The sequence below is a fragment of the Budorcas taxicolor genome, chromosome 20, assembly GCF_023091745.1.
Source record: "Budorcas taxicolor isolate Tak-1 chromosome 20, Takin1.1, whole genome shotgun sequence".
In the NCBI taxonomy this organism is placed as follows: domain Eukaryota; kingdom Metazoa; phylum Chordata; class Mammalia; order Artiodactyla; family Bovidae; genus Budorcas; species Budorcas taxicolor.
The window spans coordinates 5,463,563-5,488,144 of record NC_068929.1 but is presented as its reverse complement, the minus strand read 5'-3'; the positions used below and the strand labels follow the sequence as shown (position 1 = coordinate 5,488,144).

The 24,582-nt window shown below is 46.0% G+C and overlaps 1 protein-coding gene across 1 annotated transcript in view; it reads right to left on the bottom strand.

The window, feature by feature from the left end:
• The window catches only part of DOCK2 (dedicator of cytokinesis 2), a 448,493-nt gene that overhangs the window by 188,874 nt on the left and 235,037 nt on the right, over positions 1–24,582 (bottom strand). The window lies entirely within an intron of this gene.

The window sequence follows — 24,582 nt, the reverse complement described above, 5'->3', positions numbered from 1 at the left end:
CATTGGAAGTGGAAAACAAAACCCCAAAAAAATCACATAAATTTTGTTATGCTGTGTTTCCACTTTCATTTGTCTCAAGATATCTTTTAATTTCTTCTTTGACTCATCAGTTGTTCAGAAGCAATATTGTTTAATCTCTACATACTTGTAAATTTTCCAGTTTTCTTCTTGAGGTTGATTTCTAGCTTCATACCACTGGGGGCTGGAAAAGATGCTTGATATGATTTCAATCTTAAATGTATTGGCTTGTTTTGTAGCCTAGCATATCATCTATCCTGGAGAATGTTCCATGGGTGCTTGAGAAGAATATGCATTCAGCTAGTACTGGATAGAATGTTTCTGTATATGTCTGTTAGGTCCACCTGGTATATGTATTTCAAGTCCAACCATAATTTCAGCTTTCAGTAAGTTACTTTTCTTAAGAGGAAGCAAAAGCACTGTCTAGGGCCTGTATACTTTGAGGAATTTTTTTCCTCTTAGCATATGGGAGTTTGTGTTCCTTTCTCTGTTACTTTCAACCTCATCTCATAACTTGGGGACCACAATCAGAAGACCAAATGTTCTGATTTGGGAGTCAATTTTAAAGCACCGAAGGAAGCATATTCTTAATGTTTTTATGAATATATCTATATGTCTTAATGGAGAAGGCAATGGCCACCCACTCCAGTACTCCTGCCTGGGAAATCCCATGGACAGAGGAGCCTGGTAGGCTACAGTCCATGGGGTCGTGAAGAGTCGGACACAACTGAGTGACTTCACTTTCATTTCTCACTTTCATGAAGTGGAGAAGAAAATGGCAACCCACTCCAGTATTCTTGCCTAGAAAATCCCAGGGACGGGAGCCTGGTGGGCTGCTGTCTATGGGGTCACACAGAGTTGGACACGACTGATGTGACTTAGCAGCAGCAGCATATGTCTTAAACTTTGTATGAATATGTCTATATGTCTAAATCACAATTACATTTGCAAATGGCACAAGAACCACATGTGCCTATGTATTTTATTAATTTTCCTCAGCTGTTAAAAATATCTTAATAAATCTAGTTGCTACCAAAGGACCAGTTCTAAAAATAAAGCCCAGCTTAAACTAAAGATGAAGCTATTAACATTTGTCCTGCAGCCTATAAGACTCTAATGAGTTCTTTCCAGCATTAGTGAACTTAAACCTTAACTGAAATGGGGCTGCAAACCCATTGGGGCTTCCCCTGTCCTGTTGTTCATTAAAAGTCTTCCTGGAGATGGCTTGATCTAAACTGTTCCATCACAGGTTCTTAGATGACGACAGAGTAAACAGGATGCAAACACAGCACTTCATAAAAGACTTGGAATATTTTATAGAAGCAAAATGCTTCAGAGAGAAGCTACACAAGAGATGTTTAGTGATGGACACAGGGCAATGGCATGCACTGATGCTCTACAGCAGGCTTTCTCAGCTCAAGTCTATTGGCATTTGGGGCCAGATAATTCTTCACTGTAGAAGGCTGTCCTGTATATTGTAGGGTGTTTAGAATACTCTGGCCAGATGCCAATAGCAATCTCCTCCCAGTTGTGGCAACCAAAGATGCCTTCAGACTTTCCAAAATGTCCCCTGGGGTTCAAAAATTGCCCCTGGATGAGAGCCACTGTTCTAGAGACAGTCAAGCCTGGTTCAATTCCCCCTCTGCCATTTTCCAACTGTGTGACCTTGAGCAAGGATTTGACCTCTCTGAGCCTTCATTCTTTCATGTATAATATAGAGATAATTGCACTTTCAATTGTATTGGGTTGTTGGTGAGGATTAAATTAGATAATGCATGCAAAGCATTTACTATAATGTCTGGTAAATACTCTTCACTAAGTGGTAGTTTGGTAGTTATGTTATCATTAACTACTTTGACTTTCTAAAATGTTTCAAGCAAACAGGCCAGACTCTAGCTCCTTCTCTGCATGAGCCCAATTATCAGGCACTTGGTCCAAACAGAGTAAACAAGCAGAACGGCCAAAAGAATCTCCCTCCAGGAAATGCACTGTTACTGCTCCCAGATAAAAGCAGCCTCTTCTATGATCAGGCTTGTTGATAAGACCTGGACAAACGTGATTTATTATCAGGATTCCTAAGAATGGATGCAAACCAAACGCAAAATCAAGTTGCCTGTCAATAGAGCAAAAAATGATTTCATTAGTGACCAAAGTGCCTCGATGGCCATCAGATGTGACCCCCAAAAGCATTTCCAGCCACATCTTTTGCTTCATTAAAAAATTTTTATTTACCTATTTATTTTTATTTTTGGCTGTGCTGGGTCTGCACTGTTGTGCATGGGCCTTCCCTAGCTGCGGTGAGCCTGGGCTCCTCTGCTTTAAGGTGCGTGAGTTTCTCACTGGAGTGGCTTCTCTTGTTACAGAGCACAGGTCCTAGGTAGGTGCGGTTCAGTAGTTGTGGCACGTGGCCTCGCTGCTCCTGCACGTGTGGGGTCTTCCTGGACTAGGGATCGAGCCCGAGTCACCTGCATCAGGAGAGATTCTCAACCACTGGACCACCAGCGAAGTCTTGCTTCATTTTGATTGGAGTTTCTAGAACCTCACATTTACATGTGCACATCTTCACCTCTGCAGGACTGTGACAGACGGCAAACTCCATGAGGGAAGGGGCTCTGCTCACTGCTCTGTTTCCAGTGACAAGGACAGTGCCCATCTCAGAGAAGGATCCAATAAATACCTATTGAACAAAGGTATTTCCCTCCAACCAGCATTTATGTTCTCAGCAACCTGAGCACTGCCCTTTCACACTCCAGCAGGAGAGAGTTGGCTGGGAACATTTTAGTCAGCCTCTAAATCGCCTATAATCTTTACAGAGCTTAAACTTAGGACTGCTCCTAATTCTTTCAGACATTAAAGCAAGGAGGGTAAGAATGGTTTGCCTCTGGAAGGCTGATCTGGTAGAAAGACAAAGTGTTTTGGTGACTGACTGATTCCAGCCCCAACATTTACTGGGTGTGTGACCTTGGACAAGTTAATCCATCACATTAAAACTTGCTTTCTGGGACTTCCTGGTGGTCCAGTGGTTAAGGCTCCATGCTTCCAATGTGACGGGTGCAGGTTCCATCACTGGTCAGGGAACTAAGATCCCATATGCCACATGGCATGGCAAAAGTGAAAGTGAAGTCGCTCAGTCGTGTCCAACCCCCAGCGACGCCATGGACTGCAGCCCACCAGGCTCCTCCGTTCACAGGATTTTCCAGGCAAGAGTACTGGAGTGGGTTGCCGTTTCCTTTTCTGATGCATGAAAGTGAAAAGTGAAAGTGAAGTCACTCAGTCGTGTCCGACCCCTAGCAACCCCATGGACTGCAGCCCACCAGGCTCCTCTGTTCATGGGATTTTCCAGGCAAGAACACTGGAGTGGGGTGCCATTTAAAAAAACAAAACAAAACAAAAAAACACTCGATTTCCTCTTCTGTTAAAACTGAGGATGACAGGAGCAGCCCCAAAGGTTGTGGCAATAATTGAGATGAATGATCACTCGGTGGCTAATATTTACTGAATGCTGGCCATAAGTATTCACTGCCTGGTGTAGTCCTTCGACTACCATACGAGTTAGCACTGTTATCATCCCCATTTTACATACGATAAAACTGAGGCGCTCTCTTAGCAAGCCACAAAGCTTTTATCTGATCTCAGAACTTTCTGACTATCCAACACCCTTTCCACAAGGCCTAGTATGTGGGAAACACTCAGGATTTATTGAATGAACGGATGAAGGGATTAATTAATTAAGGAAAAGAAGGTCAAACTCAAGCCTGCTTAGTAACTCTTCGTGTAAGAAAAACATCTTCATATTCACTAGCAATTAGTATCCCATCTACTTCCAACGACCCAGCACCTGCTGAGATGTTAAACCTAGTAGAAAAGAAAGTGCTTATGGGTAAAATGGAATAGAGGCTTTCTGAAGACAATAGACATTTTAGATATAGTCAGGTTCAAGGGAGTTGCTTTTAGGAAAACAGGTTAACTCTGTAAATGAATGTTTAGCTATCCTCTTGTCAGAAAGTAAGCACTCCTGACTGCTATAGTTTCCCCAAAGCGTTCTCATTTCACTCAAGTCTGAAAAGGACAGAAGGGCCAAGTTACAGCAGAGGTGGGCATAGCCCTTGTGAGTGATCTGGACCTCCTGGGTGTAGACGCCACCGTTGTGCTGGCCACCTCCTGAGGGACCCTCTGCCATAGCGCAGGATATAGCGCATTCGTCCAGTCCCTGCCTGCACCTCACCACTGCGGTTTGATTCCAGACATCACATAAGCCCAAACACAGGACCTGAGCAGTGAGTCATATGATTCTGGAAGGAGTGGGGCATTTCATTACTTCCACCCTGCCAGAGCCAGAATTGAGCTCTCAGTACACGTGGTGCCTGGCAGCCTGGAGCTGCTTATATTTAGCGCTCAGTCTCAAGTCAGAACTTGCAGAAAGGAGAACCCAGAGACCGCAAAGGGGCAACTTTCAGATGATTTGGTTTGCCCCTCAAATTATTTAAAATTTTAAATTAGTAACCACCCATTAAAAACTGGAATATTTAGCATTAAATTCTGGCTTCTTCCGAAAAAGTCCTTGGCTCTAATAATGCAGGACCTGGATATCATTTAACAATGAAGGCTGACGCGGAACAGCAGCTGTGTCCTGGGTGTCATTTTTCTCTCTTCCGATCTTTCTCTCAGCCTGCTTCATTCATTTACCCTGAAGACATCTGAATTTGTAGTCCTTCCTAAAGCCATCACAGGGAATAATAACAATAATGGTTCCTCACATCTACCAAACACTCTGCATAGCCTCACTTGATTCTGACCACAGCACTGTGAAAGGGCTATGACTAGTATCTCTGCTTTGTAAATAAGTAACCAAGGCTCAGAGAGGTTCGGTCACTTGCTCAGGGTGACACAGCTGGAATGAAACTGTGTCTCTCCGGTTCCAGAAGCCACTTCCTTCCCTAACATTGAACTGCTTTGGTTGGGAAACAACTGCAAAGGTGCCCAGTCCTCTGTGCGGGCATTCTCCCATGAAGACAGATCCTCATTAGAAGCAGTTTGGGGGTTAATAAACCCACAAATTAGCTCCATAACATGTTGCTGATGGAAATTCCAATGTGGTTAATATACTTAATGCTTGGTGAGCTGAGGCTACCCAAGCATCTGTATCAGACTACTGCTGCCGACTTAAATGATGGGGAGCTTTCTTAATTGACTGAAGAGCCCTCACAAGGGGAAGAATCAGTTGGGAGGCCCCCAAGTGACTAAAAAGGGTGAGGCAAGGGGGTTTCTAGGGTCACCAGCACCCTAAAGGCCCATGACCCCTGCTGACCTCTCCCCGTCCCCTCCTACAGACCCTTCTCCTGCCCTCCTGCCTCCCTGCCCCACCACTCCCACTGAGGAGAGGCTGCCCAGAAGTGAGACTTTAAGGTGTGTTTGTACACACTGCTAGAAACCTCATAGATGGGCAGATGGGAGTAAGGAGTTCTTTAAAAAACAAAACACACCTCAACTACTTGGCAAGCTCAGTGTGAAAAGGAGAGACAGGTTCTATGAAGATGCAAGGGAAAACCCTCTTCAGAGTCAAACCACTTCCTGGGAGCCAGATCACCATGCCTCTTGCTAAAGATGCTATCAGCACATCACAGTCACCCAAGACTCATACAAAGGATCAGACTGCCCCAGAGAGCTGCTTCTTAATACCTTCTTTTCCCCTCAAACCCAGGGGGGCTCCTGTAGTCCTCAGAATGAGATCTGAATTCCCTGATAGCCTTATCTCTGTTCTCACGACTTCCCTAAGTACGTTCTACCCTCCAGTTCCTCTGAAGAACCTGCTGTCTTATTCCTTCAGTTGGAAGGCGTCCTGTCTAGTATTTCCTGAAGTGATTTCCTTCCTCGTTGCCCCACTGCTGCCACCCCCAACCCTTCACCTTTTCCATACTCATCCTTAATGTTCGGTCCTTTGAAGAGACTCCCCTACCCTCAGAACCTCACACTCAGCCCACAACAAAAGCATATCGGGGAAGCCTGCCAGTCCCGCGGACTCCTACAGCTTGTGGCTTCTTCATGCTGGGTACTTATCACACCACACTTTCTTTTTTTTTTTTTAAGATTTTTCTTGATGTGGACCGTTTTTAAAGTCTTCATTGAATCTGATACAGTATCATTTCTGTTTTATGTTTTGGTATTTTGGCTACGAGGCATGTGAGATATTAGCTCCCCCACCAGGTAGCAAACCCACACCCCCTGCGTTGGAAGGTTAAGTTTTAACCACTGGACCCAGGGTAGTACCTCCATTTTCTTTTAAGACTCTCCCACTATACCGTGAACTCTGGGGGAACATTTCAACTCACTGCTGCATCCCAGCACCCTTCACAGTTCCGGCAGATCAAAGATGCTTGAGAAGCATTTGAGGAAGGAATCCGTGAACAGGAGGAAGGTTCTCCACTCTCTAAAACAATCAACATCAACTGAGAATCTTAGTTCCCAAATGACCCCACCCCACAGAACCTCAGTAGCAGGCAACCTCTAGAGCAGTTGAGACTCAGTATTTCCTATTTTTCTGAACCCAGGCCTTGGCTTCTCCCTCTAGGGAGCCACTCTACCTGCTTCATCACATAGAAGCCTAGAGCATGAGCTCTGGAGAGCGAAGTCTCTGGGTTCAAACCCCTTTGTGCTACTTCCTGCCGTGGGAGCTCAGCAGTCACCCATCTTCTCTGTCTCAGCTTCCTAAAATGGGGTTTGCTGTGTAGTTTGAGGATTAAATGAAATATCATTCACAGCCTTTAACAGAGCACCTGGCACACAGTAGACGCTCAGTGATGCTATTTATTAGCATTCCTCTTCACTCCTGTGAGAGCTGGTCTTGACACTTCATCAGCTCCATGGTGGGGGAGCTAACACATGCTTGGACCAACCTGTCATGACTCTCCTATACTTCCCTTGGTCATTTTAGTGTTTTTGTGGTGTTTGCCCTGATGGATTGCATAATCCCCGAAGGTCAAGAACCACTCCCATTTGTACCACGGCTGCTGTAGTAACCGTGCATGAGAGCTGGAGAGCCACACGGCTTGACTGATTGCACATCTGGGTGATCCTTGTCTCCTGAAGGCTGATGCCTTAGATGGATGGTATGCCGCCCAGCGCACATGCCCTAAACACGAGAGCAGGAGAAGACGGCACTGCCCCCAGCAAACTGCCACAGCACAGAAGAAGGGGGTGCCTCTTCTTATCAAAAGATGTAAGCACACACAGTAGTTACATCATAGCCCATGGCTGAAATGATTCAGAAAATCCTACAAATGTCTTTCAAAAGTCCTGATTTGAAGCTGTCAGCTTGTCCTTGTATAAACATTATTTTCTTAGAACAACCAGAAAATTTGTTTTAAAACACAAATGTTCTCCTGTTTCTTTCTCCCTTTCTCTCTGTCTCTGTCTGTCTCTCTCACACACACACTGTTTAAAACTCCTGTTTTCAGAATCAACTGAAAGACATAACATGACCTCCAGCATCAGCACTGCTGCTCCTGCCTACCTCCTCAGGGCTAACCTTGACCTGCTCCCTGGGCTCTGGCCATGAAGGACATTCTGTAGCTATTACACAGGCCAAGTCCCTCCTTGCCTCTGGGCCAGTATACACAGTATTCTTCTGCCTGAAACACTGCCCTTCCATACCCATCTGCTCACCTAGACAACTCCCTGCATCCCTCCTGAGCTCAAACATCACTGTCTCAGAAAGTACTTCCCTAACCCAAATAAATCTGGTCTCCCTATTATTCTCTCTGAGGACTCCATCTTTTCTCACAATACTTAGCACATCTTATAATTATTTGTGTGTTCGTTGGCTTAACACCGACCTTTCCTACCCAAAGCTAAGTTCTGAAATGGGCAGGACCATGACTGTTTGCTGTCGCAGGTTTATCCCAGGGTGTCCCCCAGTGCCAGACACATGGCGAACTCCTAATCTACTATTTTCTTGTCTTTATCAACTTCCTTACATTAAATTCCAGAGCAGGTTTTATGTGCATCTTGATAATCGGAGACAATCTTTTTCAGTTTTTTCACCATCAAGATCCTTTGTGTTGCTTCCTCTGTCCCAATAGACTTCATGTATTGAAAGATAGCGGGTAGCAAACTCTACATATTAAGTCATAATTAACTTACTTTATCACTATACTCATCAAAGGAGTGCATAACTGTTAATTAAAGCTTCTAATTAGTAGCAGTGGACAAAGACGACGGCATTCTTGACATAATTACAGCCAAATCAGAGAAACAGTAGCTCCAGAAGATCTGTTTGGCCTACAAAGTGCTTCATGCCCTGCCTCCTGCAAGCCAGTCTTCCTGACAATGGCCACACGCCCTTGTCCTGCCAGGGAACTAAGTTCAGGCCGAGGGAACATTTATTTCCCTGTCTAGATGAGACATAAGCTTTAGTCTGATGCTTCCTTCTTCTCCACCTGCTTGAACTCCTACTCACCCTAAAAAGCTCAAGGGTCCCCTCCACCAGCAAGTATTTCCCCACTCCAGCAACAGGTAGGCACTCCAAAGGTATATTTCCACAGTGGAAAGTAAAAGTCACTTGGGTATGTCTGACTCTTTGCGACGCCATAGACTGCAGCCTGCCAGGGTCCTCTGTCCATGGAATTCTCCAGGCAAGAATACTGAAGTGTGTGCCCGTTTCCTTCTCCAGGGGATCTTCCCCCACCCAGGGATCAAGCCTGGCTCTCCTGCATTGCAAGCAGATTCTCTACTGTCTGAGCCACCAGGGAAGCCCCTCATTTCCACAGTACCCCGACCCTGCTTAGAGCTGGCCTCTTATCATACTGTCTGTAACTTGCCCATCTCCTTTAGACCTGAGAAGATTAAGGTACTCCTAATGTTCGACACAGTATTTGGCACATAGCAGATGTTTGATAAAAGGAGAGAAGGGAATAAGGAAGGAAGGAAGAAAAGGAAAAAAGAATTTGTGGCTTCTAGTCTTGGGGGGAAAAGATAAGATCTTTGGGGGAAAATTCCATCATTTTAGTGGAAAGAAATGACATAATTGAAAATCAAAACCAATTAGTATATGATTAAGGCAGAGACCTGATAACATTAATTAGGGTTGTAGCAGTCCAGAATATTTTTTATGGGAAATCTGAGACAAAGAAAGTAAGACAAACTTCTGAAGTTTTTTTAAAAAAGCACAGCATGAACATAGGGAAGCTTCACTGCTTAGGAAGTCTTTATGTGTCAATAAGGAATAGAGAGGGCCTCCCCTTTGACAGCAACATCTTCCCTGAACAAAATGTGGTATGCGAAGAGATCCTTTCCCAGGACGCTAATCTCAAACAAAAGCAATTTAAAGTCAAAGGCCTCTCAGACCTGCTCCAAATTCAAGTCTCCAAATAGCTATGCACAGCCCAAGACAAAAATTCATATTCTCCATTACTGATCTTTTGGCCCCTCTAGCTATCCACAGACCCACTCAAGGAGGGCAAGACTGGCTCCTTTCTGACATGCACTGGGATTGTGGCCATTGATTCTGGTGCTGACTTAGCAGCATATTCCTAAGTAGATGGTATGCGGGCTCTCCCACCATGGTCTTATTCTACCTGTCTCTACAGGGAGAAAGCCAGGAATACTGGCTGCATTCATGGATAATGAAACAGAAGCCTCAAGGCAGGGTATCAGCCACTCTCCGCATCAGAAGCCCTGCTCTGCCTAATGAGCCATTCTGTGAGGGCGTCCTCAGTGCTGGGGAGGGTGTTCAGTTTCCTTCAGTTCAGCTTGGCAGTCAGTCTGGCATCGTCATCCTCATTACTAACACTTGCTGGCATCTTATTAGACGCCTGGCACCATGTCTTATCATCTCTTTTCATCTACACGTTAGTCCTTTCGGGTAGGACCCTTTTACTCACAATTTTGCATTTTGTATAATTGGAAACCAAGGTGCATAGATCACACACCATTCACCCAAACGCGATTTTAAACTCAGATCTTTCCGAGTCTACAGCTTGAGTTCTTAACCACTGGGCACTATTGTTGAAATCACTATAATACCACTGGGCTCCTCTCTTGTAGCCCCTGAGCTTGCTTAGGTTTTCCATCTGATCATCTCACTTATTGCTTCCTATGATCACAGGGACTGGCAAACCACGGTCTACATCTCACTCACTCCCTGTTTGTGTAAATAGGGTTTTACTGGAATACCAGGCCCATTCATTTCTGTATTATCTACAGGTACTTTCATGCTGCAATGGCAGAGTTAAGTAGTTGTAACAGAGACCTCCAGAGATGCAGATATTTGCTATCTGAGCCTTGATGGAAATAGTTTGCTGACTTCTGATACAACAGATAAGGCCAACACTATGCCAAAAGCTGGACTTTTGTTATCTCATTCAACATACACAGTTGTGTGCACATGTGCACGCAAGCACACAGAGGGTACTCTACATGCTACAGATAAGGAAACTGAGGCTCAGAAAGCTCATAACTAATCAATGATAGGGTGGAATTCAAACCCAGGCTGTCAGGCTCCAGAGCCTAGGCTACAGCTATTGACTGTGTGCCGGGCACTGCAGAGGCACTGGGCATGCATGTTAAGCAGGATATGGACCCCAGAGGAGCCTGAGTGAGGAAGGAGATGGTGGTAGCCCCGCTGATGAATGCCTGGATGGAGAAGAGCGGGGCTGGGGCTATGGGAACCCCAGGGATGTGCATTTGTTCATGTTGACGGCAGATGGGACACACAGAGGAGGTTGGTGGCAAGTGACACTGTCCTTTCTGACAAGGGGACTGTTCCCCCAAATCTGCTGACATTTGCTTGGCCAAGTGATTTCCTAATAGTCTTTATCTTAAGTAATAATTTCAAAAGTGATTTGGCTGCTCTAGCCAGCCTGCTCCTGGATTTCTAAGATAGCAGCGTTGTAGGAAATGGGTTTTGTTTTAGCTATTTATCTATATGAAAAGGAGGAAAAGCTCATCTCGTCTTTGGAGTATCTGCCCCTATATTATGCAGACCTGGAAAATATCAAAGTGGCCTGGAAGGTAGGAGTCACTGCTATGCCCCCTGACAGAGTCATGAGTTCCCGCACAGGGACCTGAAAGTCGGTCCCAGACGAACATTTGCAGGGCAGGGAACTTGTGACCTCACTGCTGGCTCACTACATGGAGGCATCGCCTCAGCTTGGAGGGATTCTTGTCTTTAGCTGAAACTCAGTTTGCATGCTTGGGGCACGCCACCAAGGAGTTCTGATTCTTTTTTCAGAAACATCACAGAAATATGTTATCCCCCTACTTGCTGTGGCAGTGGTCTTCAATGGAACATCATGTCCCCCCTTTTCTGTCCCCCACCCCCACCTCCACATACACCGTTTCTCTTACCTGGGTTAAAGAACTCACATCTCTTCAACCAATTTTATTGTGATATTTCCCAAATCACATCAGAATTATCTTTTCTCCTAGAGGTTAGACCTGAAACTTTAGATTTGAAAAATATTTATAGTGAATATTGTTATGGTAGATTTTTCTTAGCGCTCAAGACGATGACAAAGGCCACGACTTGTAATGAGCTGACACGTTTTATGTATAAGCAATGGTAACGACGTGCTGCACTGGGTTTCCCTTTCGGCCGTGGTTTACTGGGAAACTCACACTAAAGTGTGTGCTCAGTTTTTCTCCTCTTTCCTATCTTTGGCCTCCTATCTTCTGTCAGTTACCATTGCTTTCGGTTTTGTAATACCTGCTTTTATGGTAAACTGTCACAAGCATTCACTTCTGTATCAGTCGGTTCTCACAACCGCTAGGTACAGCAGGCAGGAGAGGAATACATACGTTTGATAGATTAAATGCACCTGCTTTGATAGAGGGGCATTTGCGCAGCATGACTGGTGAGTGATGGAAATCTCTGTCGTCGCTCACACCTTGATGCTAATGACGGTGGTGACGAGGCTAAGGTGCTAACACTAGGAATGATAACAGGGGCCCACTTGGATTTAGCGCTTGTGGCCTGAGGGGCAACTTTCCTGAATGCTTTACAAGTGTGATTTCATTTAAACCTTACAGCAAACTTACGCAGTAATGTTATTAGCCATGTGTTACAGATGGAGAAACCAAAGTACAGAGAGGTTAAGTAATTTACCCCAAGTCATAGATTCGGAAAATGGCAGAGCCAGCATTAAAACCGAGGCAGTCCATTTTCAAAATGTACGCCCTTGTCCACCATGCTATACTGCCTAAATGATCAGACCGCTCTAACAGAGTCCCATCTGGTGTTTCAGATGAGGAGAGCCATCCACAGCAGCTCTGCCCTGTGAGGCTGTGGACCTCACCCTAGAGCCTCTCAAGGTGAGCTTTGGGGAGCCGCCGTCATCACCTGCTCCCGAGCACAGCCGTGTTCCTGGCTCCCTCTTCCCATGCCCGGGCTCTGGGTGCTTCTCCAGCAAGCCAGGCTCAACACAGGGCCAGCGCGGATGGTGCAGGGTGGCCTGGGCCTGGCCTCAGATCATGTCATTTGTGTAAAGGTCTCTGTTCAAGCGAGACAAGGGCAGGGGATGGAAGTGGGGCCATCGCTGGACAATGTTCAGCCCAGAAAATAGGAAAGGAGGCAGGAAGGGAGCCAAGAGGGCTGCTGGCTGATCCTTTCTATCCCTATTATGTGCCGGACACTTCACTACGTAAGCCAGATATTCTTTTCATTCTAAAATGAGGAAACTGGGCTCAAAGAGATCATGCAACTTACTCTAGGTCATTCAACAAGTATAGGTTGTTGCGAATAACTATAGGTTATTCGCGAGTTGGTTGGGAATAACTCTATTATGCAGAAGGTCTCACAAATAACTATCTGTGTTCAGTCCCAGGAGATGGAATGCCGCCTCACTCCTGCGGCCTGTGTTATACTTGGGGACGTGGGGACAGGGCGGGAGCCCTAGTGCCTGGAGTCTGGGGCACATGTGGGCAAGCAGGATGGGATAACTGAATTCAAGCTACTTCTCTCTGGGTGGGGCAGGCATGGAAATTCCGGGGACTGCAGGTGACTAAGAGTGAGCACCCCCGGGCCCAGGGAAAGTGGTCTGCCCAGCTCAGTGCTTTTCTCCATCTCCTGCCCTTAGGAGTAGGGAGGAGGACTGGGCTGGTGCTGACTGGGTGCAGCCTGGCTCTCTCTGCTCACATGCCCCTCCCCTTGCAAGAAGGAAGGGAGAGGAGGAGGAGGAAGAGGAAGGCAGAGAAGGAAAGGAGAAAGAGGAGAAGGGAAGATATTTAAATGTGACATTTTATCCTTTGTGACTTGACCAATTATCAGTAAGTCACAGAGCATCCTTGTCATCAGGCCAACATCGTGGGTCCACCAAGTGAGAAGCAATAAAAGGTGTCCTCACTGGCCTGTGATGTGCACAGGAGATAGATGGGGTACCAGAACTAGCACTGGCAGGGACGGTATGGGAGGGTCAGACGGGGACGCTGATACCAGCAATGGTCTGAGGCAGTCAGCGAGGAGGAAGTGAACAACAAAAAGCCACGGAGACATCCCCGGCCTCACAGAGAACACCCAAACCAGAGGAGACGTCTGACAGCATAGCCTCTTCAAGTTGACTGTTTTCACTTGACTGTATTCCTTGGTGTTGCTGGAGATTTGCTGCAGCTCCCAGCAGGGACTCTCACACCCTGGGGTTTTGTCCTCTGACCTCTGTGCAGGCAGGGACCCAATGCATCACGGTAGTCATGGTAACAATGAGAGCAGTGGCAGCTGCTGATTTGAGCACCTTTTGCTCGGCTGGGAATTGAGAGCTGGACTCTTTAACGGCACAGGAATCTTGCGCCTCGGCACACTGTTGGCTGCCCCTGAGTTCTCGGTTCATCTGTGATTAGATCAGACCATAAACTTCCCCCCTTTCCCTTCGCCTTGTGAAAATTCTGCAGTGCAGGCAGGGATCCAGAAGCCAGAAAGCCTTCACTGCAGCTGCCTGCCAAGGCTTTGCGGTACCGGGGAGGGTGGAGCGCTGCGGAGTCTGGGGCCTGACAACTGTCTGTTGTGCGTGTGTGTGTGTCGGGGAGTGGGCATCCTCAACAAGCCCACGCTGTGAGCCACATCGGCTGGCCTTCACCCAAGGTGCCTCTGGTGGGCGCTGGACCTCCTCTAGCCCCACTGGACGCGCCCTGATCCAAAAAGTTTGAGGTCCCTTTGGCCATACCAGACCACGCTCTCGGTAAACCTCTCCCCTCCCTTCCACAGTTTCCTCATTTGCAGAATGGGAGGGACACTGCCTGGTCTTGGCAGTATTTGGTGTGAGGCCAAAATGGACCAGTACATCGGGAAACTCTTTGAAAACTTTAGCATTTCTATTCAAGGCCAAAGGGTTGTTGGCACCATTCTTATTTCTAGTATTAATACTAGAATTTTAATCAGCCAAATGCATTTGGCTGGTTTACATGGGAGTATAGGTCTCTTTCGAATGGGAAGACTTTGACTGTTTTATTCATAACAGCGTCAGACAATTGACAGAAGGAGATTACCAAGTGCAAGCTCAGACTAATTAAGGAGGAGGCAGGTGCCACAAAACCAAAGAAGGTGTTGCGGACACAGGAAAGGCACTTCCTGCCTTCTCTGGCTGTAACTGACCCCCACCCCACCCCATCTGAAACAGGAAGTAGAGACACCTCCACAGTGAAAAAGAACCTAGATTCGGCCTAAGCCAACCCCTTACTCCACAAACGAATCTGTTTAAAGAATGCAAATCATCGTTGCCCAGCTTCTTGCTGGCTTTCCTGGACTTGAGCAGATGGAGAAGAGGACTGAGACGTAACCACTCAACCCTGTGCCTGCAGTTCCAACTGACACGAAGTTACTCCTCTGATGACAAATACAAAATGCTAAAGATTCTTCTGCATGGCTGTGCAGGCAGCTCCCCAGTGTCCAGCCCCAGGAAGAGTACATCAAATTCTTTAAAAGTCCAAAGAGTATAACCTTAAAAATGGTAAGAAAATGTCCCCATTGATGTAGTGAAATAGAAATGCAGTGAGAGAGATCTGGAAAGCTTTCTGGAAAAAATTCAAAATGCGGATAAAGCTATAGATATGTGTATCACTCTTTCCTTTATGAGAAGAAGCTGGACAAAGTGACTGGCAATTGCATCTGAAGCTAGTAAAACTTCTACCCTGGAGAGAGCAGCCTGGAGGCGACCTTCCAGATGTACCAGCAGAAGCAGCCTGTGCCCCTAGCTGGAGAATGTGTGGACCAGAGATCTGTCGACCTGCAGGGCAGGTACCTGAAGGTTCGCAGGAGACGCAACTCCAAGAGATACTGAGTGATCATCCTTGACACTGAACAGCCAAAGGAACGAATCACTGACCCACAAGCTCTTCTTAAAGATGCAAGGGAGAATGAGAAGGGACTGGAGAGAAAGAACAGAAAAGCAGAAGGGGACAAGGATGAGGAAGGAGAGCGTAATAAAGACAGTGCAAGAGAGCGGGGGAAGGGATGGAGAGGGAGCTGGAGGAGGAGAAGGGCGGGAGAAAACAGAAACGAAGGCCAAGGGTGAAGACAGAGAGGGAACTGAAGGGAGAGAGGAGAGGGAACCAAGGAGGAAGGCTTCACTGGCTTTGTAGCATTTTCTTTCTGAAGCTAGGCTGGGGTTAACAGTGATTGCTGTGTTGACTATATTCTCCTCTGTGCTGTTCTGCATGCCTGAAACATTTTATAATTTAAGAAAGGAAGAGAAGTGAGAAGAAAGAGAATAAGAATAAAGAAGTGGTAGACGGCAACTCTGGGCTTCACTGATCGTTCAGTGGTAAAGAATCCACCTGCTCATGCAGGAGACCTGGGTTCGATCCCTGGGTCAGGAAGGTCCCCTGGAGAAGGAAATGGCAACCCACTCCAGTGTTCTTGGGAATATCCCATGGACAGAGGAGCCTGATGGGCTACAGTCCATGGGGCCACAAAAGAGTCAGACACGACTTAGGGACTAAACAGCAACAACAAAGATGGCAGCCCTAACTTCCCTGCCTCCTTTGACAAATGCAGCCTGCGGGCTGCAGCAGCAGAAGGGGAGCAGGAAGCTGATCTCTTCCACTAGGTGTGCTCGAAACGAGGGGCCAGATCCTGAACCAGACGGAAGCCGTGATCCCTCCATCTCACTACTGCACTGGAGAACAGAGGCCGAAGCCCTGGCATCCTGGTCCGCTTCTGCCTTCAGCGCGCCATCGGTTCCACAACTGCCTTCAGCTGTTCAGTGGTGCCTGAACAGCTCAACAGACCTTCCCAGGGCTCCTGCTCTGTGCCAGGGACCTTTCTGGGGCCCAGGATACAAACCAGTGACTCTGCATTCTCAAGGACTTTACAGGGAGACAAGAACTCCTCAGAGCCTAAGTTTCCCCATCTGTACAATGAAAGAGTTTATCTCAGTGGTTTTCAAACTGGGCTTACTTGGAACCCTAGGGGTTCCAGGGCATGGCTCAGAGTGGGAGCACTCTGAGCTGGGGGAGCACTGCATCCCACATTTGTCTACAATAGTATGACTTCATTCTGTTTTAGATGTTGGGACTGGGTTCCAGCTTGGATCTGGAAATCTGATTCCAGGGCTAGAGATCTGAAAACCACTGAATGAGATGCTCCTCAAGGTGTTAAATTTTAAAGTTTTCTGTGCTATTTCTAAGGTTGTATGACTCTAAGAATTCATTCACTCATTCATTCAAAAATGTTTATTGAGGTCCCTCAATAAAAGGGACAAAGACACTCAACCAATAATCACATTAATAGAATAGGGCACAGCTGCACAGAGGGACATGGACGATGGAGAGGAGGTGAGGAGAGCCCTCCGGGAGAGGACACCCTTGGACCTGAGGCTTGATGGGCAGAGAGACCAGCCTCAGAGAGACCTGGGGGAAGAGGTGCCCAGACAAAGGAGACAGCCAGTGCAAAGGTCAGATAATAAGAATGAATGTGGCGTGTCCAGGGCCAGCAAGCAGGAAAGTGGTCTGAGAGGAGATGGGGTCAGGAAGGCAGACGCGGCCAGACAATGCAGGTTCTGGCAGACTCTGTAAAGATTCGAGATTTAATTTAAATTCGGTAGGCTACCCTTCGAGCGTTCAAAGAAGGGCCTGATGTGACCTGATTAAACTGTATAAAAATGGCTCTGGCTGCTGGGCAGAAATTGGATGGTAAAGGGGGCACGTAGGGAGACCTCTCTTTTGGTGGCACAGATGGGAGATGATGGAGACCCGGCATAAATAGAAATTGTGAGAAAAGGTCAGACAGGGTACAATGAGAAATGAGAAAAGGATTTCATGATCACTACAGATCTACTGTCTCTTTGGAGTCCAGACATATGAGGCCTCAAACTGGCCCTTCAGTGCCTAATTCTGCCTCCAAGGACACCTATGCTTAGTCATTCCAGAGGGTAAAAGACAGTTACCGTCAACTTCTTAACCATTTGGGGGCAAGTGTAGATTAAGACAGACCCAAATTATTTACTGCCCTCTTTTCCTTATGGAGAAAGTTGGTGGGGCAATTTTCAAATTGGAAAGACAACCAAAGGCTTGGATCACAAACATTAACTCTTATTTCAGATAGGTATGCAGTAATGCTTGCTGACAGATTTGCCAAGCAACTAACTGAATACAGATGGAAGGGAATGGAAACTTTGACGGGAAGAACCACAAGAGCCAGAGGTGAGAGATCAGATCCCACAAACTCAGCACTGTGTCTCCTACACTGGAGGGTGTAAAGGGAGTGTAAGGCCTTTAAGGATGCATCCTCCAGCTGGGGAAGCACGGCCAACACACAAAATGGCTAGACAGCCGGCTGGTTAGATGGAATGTGTGTGTGTGCGTGCGTGTGTGTGTGACAGCCGGCTGGTTAAATGGAGTGTGTGTGTGTGTGCGTGACAGCCGGCTGGTTAAATGGAGTGAGTGTGTGTGTGTGTGTGAGACAGCCGGCTGGTTAGATGGAGTGAGTGTGTGTGTGTGCGTGCGTGTGTGTGTGACAGCCGGCTGGTTAAATGGAGTGTGTGTGTGCGTGTGTGTGACAGCCGGCTGGTTAAATGGAGTGAGTGTGTGTGTGTGTGTGTGTGACAGCCGGCTGGTTAAATAGAGTGAGTGTGTGTGTGTGTGCGTGTGTGTGTGACAGCCGGCTGGTTACATGGAGTGTGTGTGTGTGTGTGTGTGTGTGTGTGTGTGAGACAGCCGGCTGGTTAAATGGAGTGTGTGTATGTGTGTGCGCACGCGCGCGCGCGTGTGTGTGTGTAGCGGTGGTGGTGGGTTCATGAGGGGTGTGTGCGTGCGTGCGTGTGTGTGTGTGCGTGCGTGTGTGCGTGTGTGTGTGTGTGTGTGGCGGTGGTGGTGGGTTCATGAGGTCTCCATTAAAGTGGGTTCCAGCCCCACCCCTGTGACTTAGGACAAGCCATCTAACTCTTCCGGGTCTGATTCCTCCTCTTGGAAACAGGGGCAATGCTTGTGAACACTGTAAGGAGGGATTACATGGGATTTGAAAATGCTTTGTGAGTTGTAAAGTGTGGTATAAATAGTAAGAATGATTATTACTGATTCTGCATACAGAAGGAGAAAGGAAATGGCAGCATGTAGGCAAATGGGAGCTTTCTCTGAAAAACAGAAACATAATCAAGTGCCCTTGCTCAAACTCACCCATGACTCCGCACTGCCTAAAGCCAGGGGTGGCCAACTGTACCCTACTCCTTAGGCTAAATCTGTTCCATTGCCTATCTTGTACATTTAAGTTTTATAGGAATATAGACAAAGCCATTTGTTGACATATTGCCTACAACTGCTTTCTTGCCACAATGGCATTTGAAACATAAAGCACCTCTGGAGCACCCTGATACAGCAGCATCTGAGTACACGAAATGAATCAAGCGTCCTCCTCTGAGTCAACCCCATCTGTACCACTTCCTGGGGACTGATTCCATGTAACACGGCACTACCAGGTCCCTTCTTAGTGCTATGATAGAGCTTAGGTCTTATTCTTCTTTATAATCTCCACGGTGTTTATCACAGTGTCAAGATCATAACAGATTCTCAATAAAGTTTAACTGAATTGAATGTGAGTCATAAACAGAGCCAGCATAATCTACTAAGGGACACAGTTTATTCATCACAGAAAACTACTGAAAATATATCATTGACAATGTATCATTGAAAAGAAAAAGGAAGCAAGTTAATTTATTTGCTTTTAATTAGTTACACAAACATTTATTCCACGTGTGCATGCTAAGTCACTTCAGCCATGTCTGACTCTGTGCAACACTATGGACGGTAGCCCTCCAGGCTCCTCTGTCCATGGGATCCTCCAAGCAAGAAAACTGAAGTGGGTTGCCATGCTCTCTTCCAGGAGATCTTCCCCACCCAGGGAGCAAACCCGCGGTTCTCACGTCTCCTGCATTGGCCGGTGGGTTCTTTACCACTAGCACCACCTGTACTAACTACAGAACTATCATCTGCCATAGAAGCTAAGGCAAACGAAAGCAACACGGGGTTATGAACATGCCTTTGACAAGTTTACTGAGCACTTGCTCTCTGTCAAGCTGGTGGTAGGAGTTCCAGTGGACTGTGGCCACTTTCCTTGGTAGTCTAATTGAGGAGACCGACTGTCATCAGATAGTAACTGCACACGGGGACATGTGAAATATAAGCTTGGTACAGAGAGATGGGCAGAGTTCCCGGGAATGCCATCCTTGTGCATTCTCTCTTATAAATTCACCTACAGTTTACTCTCCCACAAGACAGTGCACGGGCCCACATTACTTACATGAGATCAGAGTCTCCAGTTGGTTTCTGTGCTAAAAGCTAACAAGTGATCATTTCATATGGATTATCTCAGGTAATCCTCACAACCACTCTATGCGGTTTCATAAAGGCCAATCACTTATTTCAGATCAACAGTCAGAAAGCAGAAGATTCTAGTCAAAATCAATCAGAATGAAACTTATGTACCTAAGCCTCCACTGTATAGCCTAAATACATGCCAGAGAAGAGACCTGGGAGTCTATTTCAGACAAAGTCTAAAATTGAAGGTCTACGGAGATAGGACTAAGTGTCTCTGTACTTACTGACACCAATTTCATGAGGAGCATCTGATATGGTCTGTGTCAGTAAGTCAATAATGAAGAGAAGAGAGAACGAAGCACTGAAAAGATCTGCGATGACCCCCAGACACCTTAGGGAGCAATTCTGGACCTTGGCCAGGATATCCCGTAAGCCCTAACTGCCAAGGCCCAGGCAACTCCCTGTCAGTTAAGGGCGAGCCAGGAGCCTGAGACCTGAGGGCTACGGAAGGCCTTTCCCTTTAGCCAGCTCTCCTCCTTGGGACACGTCTGTGCAGAGGTCATGGTGCGCATGGCGGGCAAAAGATGCTAAGTCGCTTAGTCATGTCCAACTCTGCACAACCCCATGGACTGTAGCCTGCCAGGCCTCTCTGTCCATGGGATTTCCCAGGCAAGAATATCGCAGTGGTTGCCATTTCCTTCTCCAATGTAAATATGCAGTTTTTTAAAGGTGGAAATGTTTGTATTTGCTAAGCTTCCTAGGTCATGTCTAGGACACAAGAGTTTTCACTCTTGTGAAAGCTTAATTGCTCACATTGTCCCTTTCAGTTTTTCATTGTTTACCTGTACAAAATGTAGTATAAAACAAATAAGCACATAGAAAATGCCCAATCTTGAATAAGCACCATAGTGAGAATGAGATACAATTTCTCTCCCATTTTATTAGTAATGATGAAAAACATCATCAGAAACTGACCAAACAGTGACAATGAGGCTCTGGTGAAAAGGCTTTCTCATGCAGCCAATAGCAGGGCTGCCCATTGGTAGAACTTTCTGGAAAGAAAAGAGGTAATATCAATGAAATGTAAAATGCCTTTAATCCACGAACTCTTCTTTCACAAATTTATTCCAAGAAAATGATTAGACAAGTGCTCCAAAGTTCACAGAGAGAAAAATGTTATTTATAGGATTATTAATAATATCAAATATTTAGAAACAACTTAAATATCCACAAAAGGATATTATTTGAATAGATCATGCTATAACTAGACAACAGAGTGCTATTAGCCTACTTAAATGACGGTGCGAATCTATGTGCCATAATGTGGAAATTTCTCCATGTTGTTTACTGAAAAAAAAAAAAGGCTTCCTATAAATCTGCATGTATACAACGTGCCTGCTATGACTGCAAATGTCGTGCAGAAAGTGCCTAGAATGCACCTCACTAAACCACTGGTGCACAGTGGCTCTTTCTGATAGTGAGATATCAGGCAATTTTTTCCCTTCCTTTCTTTATCTACACTATTTGATTTTTTTTGCAATGAACCTGTAATGCTTTAAAAATAGAAATCTGTTTTTAAAGATTAAAATAAAACATGTCAGGGATGTATACATTTCCTAGAGGAAAAGCAAGGTGAAAACCAGAATAGTGGCTGACTTTCAGAAGGAAAATGTGAAAGGACTTTGAGACCTGCCTGACAGCCTAACAAGATTAGTCCTTTCCTAGTTCTGGAGAAGGCAGGAAATCCCAGTGGTTAGGAGCTGACGCTCCAGGGTCAGTGCTTGGGTTCACAGGGTAAACGACTTGGGACAAATTACTTAACCTTCCGTGCCTCAGTTTCCTCATTTACAAAAGGCATGACTGACAGTGCCTGCCTCTAAGACTGTCATGAAAATTATTAAGGACAAAAATAAATGGATACCTATGACAATGCCTGGCACATAGCCAAAGTTCAGTAGATATTAGCGCTTATGAAAACCAGCTTCAGAAAATCGTAGCCTAAGTAATCTGTGACCTGAGCTCTGTAATGAGGACTTTGCATGCACGGGCTCATTATTTCTCCCATCAGACCCACATAAATGCAGTGTCTATGCTCTATGTCATCTCCATATTACAGATGAAAACCATGAGGTTAGGAGAGAATAAATACTGTCCCAAATCCTTCAGCCAGGAAGGGACAAGGATTTGAGCCCAGAATGTGAGGAGTAATTCTAGAACCTCATTACAGGTTGACAATTTGTTAGCATTAGATGAACCCTTTCCTCTTTCAGGACCTGCCACCATCTTCACCAGCCTCACTAGGTTAGCTGGCCCTCTTAAGGTAGCTGGGATCTGGGAAAGCCAAAATTGCTATCGGCATCATCTGGTAATTCCTGGAAAGAGCAGAACACTGAGAATCAAGGCTTAAGCTACACCCACAAAATGGGTGCCCCCAGCAGCAAGTGGAGAACATCTTGGGAGAAAAGCACCCATGCTTAGAGAAGCCAGAGGTTTTGATCTTTATGATAAGGCTGAGTGCCACAGACAGAATAGTCCCTCGAAGACACCCAAATATGGATGGACTATTTTATCACTCTTATAGTCTTTTAAAATCCTTTGTTCAACATACAAAGGCTTCACACTTGCCTCATTTCACCTCATACTTGAAGCAAACAGATTCACTTGCCCTGGACAGGCCAGGGCACAGTCCCCTGCATCTCGAAGGCCTGCATAGGTCTTCAAACTCTGTGTTCAAATCACTACCCTGAATACCAGGAAGATCCCAAGAGGACAAAATCATCACTTTATGGGTAAGAACCCAGACTTTGGAATCACAGACTCCTGGGTTCATCTCTCAGCTCCTCCACTGGGTACTTAATATCTCTGAGCCTCAGTTTCCTCATCAGTCCACAGTGGATCATAACACCTCACAGTTTTGTCCCAAGGATTAATGAGATAATGCACTATTGGGAAAGCAGCAGAGTCAGAGTTTAAGAGCACGACTCTGGCGCCAGAAAATTTAAGCTCAGACTTTGGCTCTGTCACAAGCTGTGTGTCCTTGGGCCCCAGCATATTCAAACTGTGAAATGGGCATTATAAGAACATCCACCTCTGTAGGGTAGGGAATGGATGAGCTATGGCTTTGAAAGTGCTTAGAACAGCACCCGGTGCATTAGTGAGTGCTTGATAAACAAGGGTTGTAATGAAATGCAAGTAAAACCCACAGCACAGTAAAAATAAATGGTAACTGTTATTATTACAAGGTACACTTTCCATGGAGAATTTTATGCACATTTATCTCCTAGAAAGCAATTAAAAATGAAAAACCTGGGTGAAAATCTTGTTCTCTAGCAAGTGTTTCAGTCCTAGCAGAGAGAAGTCACTATCTGATTGCCTAGCAGAATCCCCTAGGATCCCCATCCCCATTCCTAGGCTCTTCTCAGCTGTATTCAGCCATCCTCTCGGAGTAAATACTCGTTAAGCACTCACAGTGAGCCTGAAGGAGGGCTAGAAACATCTAGCGGTTAAAAAAAAAAAAAAAAGGCTTCAGCTCCTGACACCCTGGAGCTTACAGGGTAGTGGGGGAGATGAACATTAAATAAATACATAGACAAATGATTATTTAGGGATAATAAAGAATGTGATACAAAGATATTGAATCTAAGGGAGGTCCTGATATGATTTAGCACCAGAGGTATGTGTGAGGGAGGAGTCATTTGAAAGACATTTAAGCTGGGGTTTCATGGATGAATAGGAGTTGGCTGGGTGAGTGCCTGGGAATGAAAGGAGGAGATAATCCAGGCAGACAGGCATTTTGCTTCAAGGCCTGGCAGCCACAGGTGCCCGGCTCACTAGGGGAACAGACACAAAGGCAGCAAGTCGACTTACTCTAGACCACCAGAAGCCCTCAGCTGGGAGACAAGTTTGGAGAGAAACCCAGGCCCACAGGAGCTGAGTTCTCAGCTGCATCTGTTGTCTCTTCCTTTCCAGATTCTCTTGCGTGCTGATAAAGACTGCCAGGTCTCTGACCCCAACCCCAAGTGAACAAAGTTTTGGGCTCAAATACCCAGAGGCTGCTAATGTGGCTCACTTTTCCCACATGTGAACTTCAGCCAAGACGCCACAACAGGGACTCTGCCCTCTGAATGCCCCCTGGATGTCCACGTCACACCCCACTGGGTTCTGTGAGGCTATTTAGGAAGATAAGGTTTGCTCACTGAAGAGAAGGGAGACAGCATGAAAGAAAACAATGGCCTCAAAGGAGGAACCTCTGATTGACATAAATGGGGATGTTCCATTAGGAGCATTATGTACCAGGAAAGAAGCCAAGCCCTGGGTCCTTTATTTCTCCACCTGTTTACATGTGATGGGAAGATGTGTTTAAGGTTCCTGTAGTTTTACACTGGGAACTGATGCTCCCGGAAAGGAAACCGTATGTTCCAGACGTAGCAGGTTTCTTTTGGAATTCACACATTGGGAGTCTGGCGCTCTCCTCTAAATGGGACTTTTGTTGTCTTTTTGTTCAAGATTGCAAGCTTCTTCCAGGATCAGAACTGCCAGCCAACCTCCTCTGATAAACAGCCCACCAGCTCTCATGGTAGATCAGAGGTTTAATAATTAGCCTAACTCTTTGTTTATCCAAGTGGTAATTACCACTGAGATGGAATAATATTTTAACTGCAGGGGAAGCCTTATGGAGAGCCCTCTCCCCTTTAAGTAAAACCTACTGGCTGGGAATGGCCAACAGAGCTGCCGGTATTCAGAGGCAGATCTCTGTGTCTGAGATGCTGTCATTAGACGCTGCTCCAAAGACCTAAGGAAATGTGCCCAGGAGAAGTGTATGGTCCTAAT